Source organism: Ursus maritimus, unplaced genomic scaffold (assembly GCF_017311325.1).
Source record: "Ursus maritimus isolate PB19 unplaced genomic scaffold, ASM1731132v1 scaffold_14, whole genome shotgun sequence".
Lineage (NCBI taxonomy): Eukaryota > Metazoa > Chordata > Mammalia > Carnivora > Ursidae > Ursus > Ursus maritimus.
This window is the reverse complement of record NW_024423786.1, coordinates 40,523,587-40,531,525: the sequence shown is the minus strand read 5'-3', so window position 1 is coordinate 40,531,525 and position 7,939 is coordinate 40,523,587. Positions and strand designations below refer to the sequence as shown.

Sequence of the window (7,939 nt, the reverse complement as noted above, 5' to 3'; positions counted from 1 at the left end):
AAATTATAGTACTTCCATTCAATGGAATACTACTCAGCAACAAAAAGAGACAAACAACTGCTTTTATGTAACAGGTCTGAATTTCAAAAACATGCTGAGTAGAAGAAGCCTTACGTAAGAGTACACACTATGTGATTTCATTTATATGACGTTCTAGAACAGGAAAAACCATCAGAAGAGTGGTTGCCTGGGGCGGAGGTAGGGAGGAGGTTGCTGGGGAGCTATTTGCGTGATGATAATGTTCCATATGTTAATAGGAGTTGGATTGAACAGGTGTTTGCACTTGTCCAAATTCAGCAAATATACACTTAAGATTTGTGTATTTCATTTTGTTTGAATTTCATATCAAAATAGAAAAGAACTGTTGGGGCGCCTGGGTGGCTCAGTGGGCTGAGCGTGCAACTCCTGATTTCGACTCAGGGCATGATCTCAGGGTCCTGTGGCTCCGCACTTGGTGTGGAGTCTGCTTGGGATTCTCTCCCTCTGCCCCTGCCCCTGCTCGCTCATGCTCTCCCTCTTTCTCTCTCTGAAATAAATTTTTTAAAAAGATTTTATTTATTTATTTGAGAGAGAGAGAGAGAGCACAAGCAAGGGGGTGTGGCAGAGGGAGAAGGAGAAGCAGACTCCTTGCTGAGCAAGGAGCCCAAAGCGGGGCTCAATCCCAGGACCCTGAGATCATGACCCGAGCCGAGGGCAGACGCGTAACTAACTGAGCCGCCCAGATGCCCCTAAAATCCTTTTAAAAAATAGGGGGAAAAACATAAAAAATATCAAACTCTGATTAATAGTATACATCTAAAAATATTTCAAGAGAAGTGTACTGATGTCTAGAATTTATTTTGACATGTATCAAAAAACATGGATTAATAATAGGTGGATAGCAGCATGGAAAGATAAATAGATACATAATAAAAACAAGCTTGATAAAGTGTTAACAGTAGTAACAAGGTGCTAGAGAAATGAGTGTTAACTGCAAAATTCTTTCAACTTTGCTGTCCATTTCAACCGTTTCACGATAAAATGTTGGGGGGAGGGAGGAGACAATGCTGTGTAATTCAAGTCAGACTTCGATAAACGGTGTGGTAGGGAAACTGTTTCTGCTGAGGCTGGATGGTAGCAGGGGTCAAGGGTAGTCTCTTAGAGGAGGAGTCCTAGGAAATGAGCCTGAAAGAGAAGGAAAGGGATAGAGGGCACGGCATTCCACTAGGAAAAACGGGGCAGTGGGAAAATACAAGGCCCCTTTGGGGAGCTGCGAGGCAGCAGGGGGACTCTGGGGGCAGAGTGGCAGGAGAGGAGGCCAAGGCGCTGAACCGTGCCCAAGCTGGGACAGCCTGGAAAGACAGACAAGGGCATCTGGTTTGCCTCCGTAAACAATGGGGAGCCACGGAGCTGGACAGGCGTGCACACGTGCGCGCGTGTGCGTGTGCGTGTGTGTGCGAGGCTTTGTCATCTGACAGCCAGAGTAGAGGAAGGGAGAGGATAGAGCCAGCAGTGGGGTGAACAGCAGAGTAGGTGATCCAAGTTTTCTACTGCTTTTATTAGCCAGTTGACAAGGAGGGCAATTTTTGTGACAGAAAAATCGTTAAGAGGAGACCCTCCCAGAGGTGAGATGTCTTTACGTGAGTCAGGAAGATAATTCAGTCTGTCCTAATTCCCAGCTCTCTTGGAACTTTGATCTCCCTCAAGACTTCCTTTTCCCTTTGAAGCAGTAGGCTCTCCGTTGACCTGCCCTCTGACCCTCAGCCACAGTCCAGAAGATGCAGCTCACCCTCCAGCGAGAACACACTGGAAGTTGGAACTGCTCGTCTGGGAATTTGGGTGGTGCTGGCCTGCTTGTCCTCCATGCTTCCTTCCAGCTGCAAGACGTCTCTGTCCTGGTCTCCTTGCAACCAGCCTTCCAGGCTCTCAAATGTTCATTTTCCAGCTCCCTGGCAGTCGGTCTTGTGGCTGGGAGTCAAGAGTTTTCAAACGTGCGTTTTCCCCTTGACTTGCAGGTGTTTCTCTGATCACAGCCCCATGGTCTTACCTGTCCTGTCTCCTTCCTCCCAGTCAAGGCTGTCACTGTCACTGCTCCTCGCTGACCTGGGAAGAGCCCTGCTGGCAAACGAGGGGTCTCTGAGCCTCGGGGGCTGAATGCGTGAAAGGCCGACAATTCCCACCTCCCTGAGGCCTGCACCACGACAGGTTCCAGGCTTCTCTCCTCCACGCCTTCCTTGCATTTCCCTAAGTTCACAGGGTACACGTAGTGACTCACCCAGATCGTCACGGCCTTCCTTTGCCCAGCGGCAGACTGTGCGGTGGTCCTCACACCAGCCCTGCAAGGACAGGACAGAAATGCCCCATTTTCTCAGCCCTCACAGAGTTCAGAGAGAACCCAGAGTTTAACACACACCAACTTTAATTCTCACAATGTTTCCTCTTTCACAGATAAGGAACTTAAGGCTCAGAGAGGCAGTACAACTTGTCCAAGGTCACACAGCCAGTTCCAAGAAATTCACAACCAAAGTATCAAAAGGAGCAGTTTCACGGTGTTCTATGCACCCAGCACCAATTTTTAAAAGTATATTCTATGACCCCCACAACTAGACTCCATCAGGCCCTGAGGAGCCTGCCCAGGGGTCCAGACGTACCCACGGGAAGTTGAGGGGAAACGGGTTGCTCATCAGTCCGGGGCAGCAAATGGAAAAGGCCTGGAGGTGGCATTTGTTGCTCCCTGAGGGACAACAGGAGTTCCCCACACGCACCCATTCACTGAGCAAATCCTGACACTTGCCCTGAGGGTCTGCGCTCTGTTGAGGGGAGAAAGAGAGCTGCAGCGGGGAAGGGTCTTCTAGGCTCTCTCAGACACAGAGTCAAGAAGCAAAAAAATGGGGAGGCACATGCAGGGCCAGCACGTCCAGAGAAGCAGGAGCAGAGAGGGAGGGAGGACTCCAGCAATGGTGAAGGACCTTTGTTGGGGGAAATGAACAAAAGAAGTGCACACGCACAGTGTCCAGGGTACTTCACGGTTTTCTCGTGGGAAAATCTGTAGCCATCTGAAAAGCCAACAGTGAGTGGCCTCAGAAGGTCTCTGCGGAGATAGCATCTGCGGCCATGGTCGGTGGGGGTCCCTCCAAGCCTCTGACCTCCTCACGCAGGCAGACCATACATACTTAACCTTCTGGGGTGTCCCCAGCACCGCGCCTGTGGGCTCAGTAAAAGCACTGGGAGTACACAGCTCAGAGGCCACCCCCAGGAAGCCTTCCCTGACTCTCCTGGGGGAAAGAGCTTTCATATCCTCCGGTTATCTTCCCGCCAGACCGTGAGTGCCTCCTTGCCCTGGGCTGAGCCATGTCTGAGTTCTCCAGGGCACAGTGCTGTGTCCCCACGACGTTGCTCATTTTTACTCCCTCACCTTTACCGTCAGGGCTCAGGGTCCGCTGAGTAGATAACACCAGGGCAGGACTCCCGCATCCCCCAAGGAGGCTGGGTCCCTTGGCATCCCACTTATCCCTGAGAGCCCCTGAGTTCTGAGCAGACAAATCCTCCCACCATCACCCTGGCGATTTAAAATATATCCAAAAATGCTTTTGAGATTTTTCCCTTTCACAGGTAGAGCCTAATTCCCCTCCCTTTGCATGTGGGCCAGACTTAGTGACTTGCTTCTAATGCTTGGAACGTGGCAGAAGGGATGCTCTGACTGGGCAGTCAAGCCATGAAAAGGTTATAGCTTCCTCCTGGCTCCTTCCTCTCGGACCACTCACTCTGGTGGAGGTCAGTTACCATATCCTTAGGACACCTGAGCAACCCCGTGGAGATGCCCCTGCGGGGAGGAAGCGGGGTCTCCCACCAAAGCCAGCACCAGGCTGCCAGGCGTGCCAGTGAGCCGCTGCACAGGGGGAGACCCCCACCTCAGTCAGGCCTTCAGATGACTGCGGCCCCAGCGACACATGTTTGCAGGGCTTGAGACTCCAAGCCAGAGCCGACCAGCCAAACCATGCTCGAATTCCTGATCCACCGAAACTGTGAGAGATAATAAATGTTTCTTGTGGAATCCAGCCACCAAGTTTGGAGATAATTTGTTGCACAGCAGTAGGTAACTGAGACATTGTCCTTCTCCCCGCTGCCTCTCTCCAAGCTCCCTCTGCCGCAGCCAGACTCCACCACTCACTGTTCAAAGCAGTACATTTTGACTGAGGATCTTCTGTGTGCCGGGGCTGGCCAGACACTGGGGATGTGGCACTAAGCCAGCTAGACCAGTGTGGGCCTGTCCTCATGAGCTTAAGGGGGTCACACTCTCCAGACATTTACAGATCTGCTTTGGCCCATGTTGTGCCCTCCATCCAGAAAGCTCGCCTCTGCCCACCCCTTAGACGACATTCTGAACGTGTTTTAATTGAGATTTCTCCTTCAGCACTGAACCTAAATGTTGTCTCCTCCATGAAGCTATTCTGACTGCCCCACTGGATGGTATGTTTCTCCTCTCCGAACTCCTGTAATGCTCGAACTCAACCTTAGTTTGGCCGCTTACTATCTTCCATATGATTACGTCTGTGACTTCCCCTGTTAGCTGCCGTAGACTCCTTGAGATGGATGCCTATTCATATCTGTACTCACCACTAACCAGTGTACAAAGTGCCACGTGCATAGCTAGCAGGCAAGAAATGTACATTATGCAAATGAACACGTGACCGGCTTGTCCATAGCTGAATGCCAGCAGAGAAAAACAAATGCAATGTTAGGAAGTTGGGGGAGGGAGGTGCCTACCCCTGGGAGAAAGAGCAGAAAGTATCCATGAACTAGACTCTATTAGATTCTAATAATATCCACCATATAACACCTCTGTGATCCAGCAATTCTTCTCCTAGGCACACACTTAAGAGCAATAGATGCATGTGTCCAAAAAAAGATTTGTACAAAATGTTCAGAGGGGCACCTGGCTGGGTCAGTCAGAAGAGCATGCGACTCTTGATCTAGGGGTCATGAGTTCAAGCCCCATGCTGGGTGAAGAGATTACTTAAAAAAAAAAAAACAAACTTAAAAAAGTGTTCAGAGTATCTTCGGGCATAACAAGCAAAAACTAGAACTAACCTAAAAATTCGCAAAGGAATAGATACACGAACTGGGGCACAGTTATAAGTGGAACACTGCCCAGCCATTAAAAACTTACTACTGGCACACGCACTGTCCTAGGTAAATCTCGCAAATATCGACTGGACACAAAAAGTTGATAAATACAATAAGAAGTGATTCCATTTATACAGCACTCAGAACAGGCAGAACTAACCTCTGGTGAGAGAAGTTAGAACAAGGATTACCGCTGGGGCAGGTCCCTGCCTGGGGTGGAGGAGCGGGAGGGAATTTTCTGCGAGCTGAACTTACTGACCTAGGTCGTGGTTAAATGGATGTATATGCAGGTACAATGAATTGACCTGTATACACATCGTGTGTTACTGTATGTAAATTATACCTGAATTAGCAAAAATGAATAAAATGTTAATAACCCTGTGTTCAGCCTGAAACAGGGAAACAAAAGGGACCCCATGAAAACGGTTGTATTGACTCCTTTTCCTGGCTCGGTTCTTCTAGGACCTACACCCCCGCCTCGCGCCTGCCTTATAGAACAGATAATGTAGGTCCTCCTTGTAAAGGTCGAGGATTCAATGATTTTTTGAAGCCTTCCAGCACAATAGATAATATCTAAGGAGTGACTGAGAGGCGTGGTCAGGAACCAAGACCACTGACTCATCAAGACCCCTGGCTCCAGGGCATAAATTGTTTATGGAGGACACCTGAACACTTGTCTTTGTTCCTGGATTAGTGAGAAGACCCGTGCACCAGACGCTGTCCTCAATAAAACCCCCAGGCCCGGGGCCACCTGGCTGGCTCAGCTAGAAGCGTGACTCTTTTCTTTGCATTTTTTTAAGATTTTATTTTTGAAGAATCTCTACACACCATGTGGGTCTTGAACTTACAACCCTGAGATCAAGAGTCTCGTACTCTAGGGGCGCCTGGGTGGCGCAGTCGTTGAGCATCTGCCTTCGGCTCAGGGCGTGATCCCGGAGTTCTGGGATCAAGCCCCACGTCAGGCTCCTCCGCTATGAGCCTGCTTCTTCCTCTCCCACTCCCCCTGCTTGTGTTCCCTCTCTCGCTGGCTGTCTCTATCTGTCAAATAAATAAATAAAATCTTAAAAAAAAAAAAAAAAGTCTCGTACTCTATTAAACCAAGCCTGCCAGGAACCCCAAGCACGCAACTCTTGATCTCGGGGTTGTGAGTTTGAGCCCCAGGTTGGATGTAGAGATTCATAAAAAAATAAACTTAAAAAAAAAATCAAAAACCCAAGACCCAAGTGAAGACAGGGCTCACTTTACTTTCCAAGTCTTCCAGGCACTCTGTCTGTATCTAGACTCTTTCTACGTCTTCATTAAACTCTCCTCTCACTTCCTCTCGGCTCAAGTTTGATATCCACCCTGCGAGAAGCCAAGGACCCTCTTGGCTGGTCCAGAGGGACCCCCTCAGGGTCCTTGGACCCAATCAGCTTGCATCAAGCTCAGTACTCCTCATAGGAGACCCACAGTCCATACGTGCTGAGTAAATTAATCAAAGCACATCAGCCAATAGATCTCATCCTGTGTTCTTAGTGTTGTGACTCTGACACCAGTTCCAGTATGCTTTCTCCCTACACCATCAAGCAATTCTCAGACACCAGCTGGGTGTCCTACAATTCCGTTCACCTTCTTCAGACACCATTCCCAAATCCAGATTGTAATCTGGGCTCTTCTGACTGACCAGCTATAGATTGGAGGTTCCCACGATCTCTCCCTTGTGTTTAATTAATTTGCTAAGGCAGCTCACAGGACTCTGAGAAACATTTCTTCCTAGATTACTGGTTTCTTATAAAGGGATCTGACTCAGGAGCTAGGCTGAGGGAAGAGATCTATAGGGCATATGGGAAGGGGCTCAGAGCTTCTAGGCTCTCTCTGAGATGCTTTCCCAGCATTTCCACGTGTTCAACAACCTGGAAGCTCTTCAAACCCCATCCTTTTCTTGGGTTTTTTTATGGAGGCTTCATGACAGAGGCACTATGGATTAAATCATTGGCCACTGGCCATTGATTCAACCTCCAGCCCCTCTCCTCATTTCAGATGTCAGGGGGTGGGACTCAAAGTTCTAACCTTCTAATCACGTGGTTGGTTTTCCTGGCAGCCAGCCCCCATTCTTAGGTGCTTCCCAAAGGCACTTCATTAACATAAAGTCAGATGTGGTTGACTGGGGTTTGTTGTGAATACCAAGAAACCTTGACGTTCTTATCTCTCAAGAAATTCCAGGGTTTTAAGAGCTCCATGCCAGGAACAGGGGTGAAGACCACAGATATATTTATCATAAATCACAATATCACAGTGCAAAGTCTCACAAGAGGTAGGATTTCAGACAAGTGTAGAGCAGCATTTTTCTTGCCAAACTTACCTGATGAAGTAATGGCTTATCTTCCCGAGGATTCTTGGTAGAGTTTGGATTCAAGCATTAAGCTCTTAACACTTTCTTTTAAGTTGTGGCAAAATGCACATCACATAGGGGCACCTGGGTGGCAGTCGGTTGGGCGTTGGACTCTCGCTTTTGGCTCAGATCTTGATCTCAGGGTTGTGAGATTGAACCCTGCATCAGCCTCCCCACTTAGTTCAGAGTCGAATTGACTTTCTCTCTCCCTCTCCCTCTGCCCCTCGCCCGCAGCACATGCTCTCTCTCTAAAATAATAAACAAAATTTTAGGGGTGCCCGGGTGGCTCAGCCGTTAAGTGTCTGCCTTCGGCTCAAGGCATGATCCAGGGTCCTGGGATCGAGCCCCACATTGGGCTCCCTGCTCCGCTGGAAAGCCTGCTTCTTCCTCCCCCACTCCCCCTGCTTGTATTCCCTCTCTTGCTGGCTGTCTCTCTCTCTGTCAAATAAATAAATAAAATCT

At 49.0% G+C, this 7,939-nt stretch overlaps 1 long non-coding RNA gene across 1 annotated transcript; it reads right to left on the bottom strand.

The window, feature by feature from the left end:
* Positions 1 to 1,516: 1,516 nt before the first annotated feature.
* Positions 1,517 to 7,684, bottom strand: LOC103674861. The gene is made up of 3 exons (XR_571720.1): positions 7,448 to 7,684; positions 2,255 to 2,315; positions 1,517 to 2,094 (listed from the first exon to the last, which is right to left on the bottom strand). It is a non-coding gene; the product is annotated as an uncharacterized LOC103674861 (long non-coding RNA).
* Positions 7,685 to 7,939: the final 255 nt, after the last annotated feature.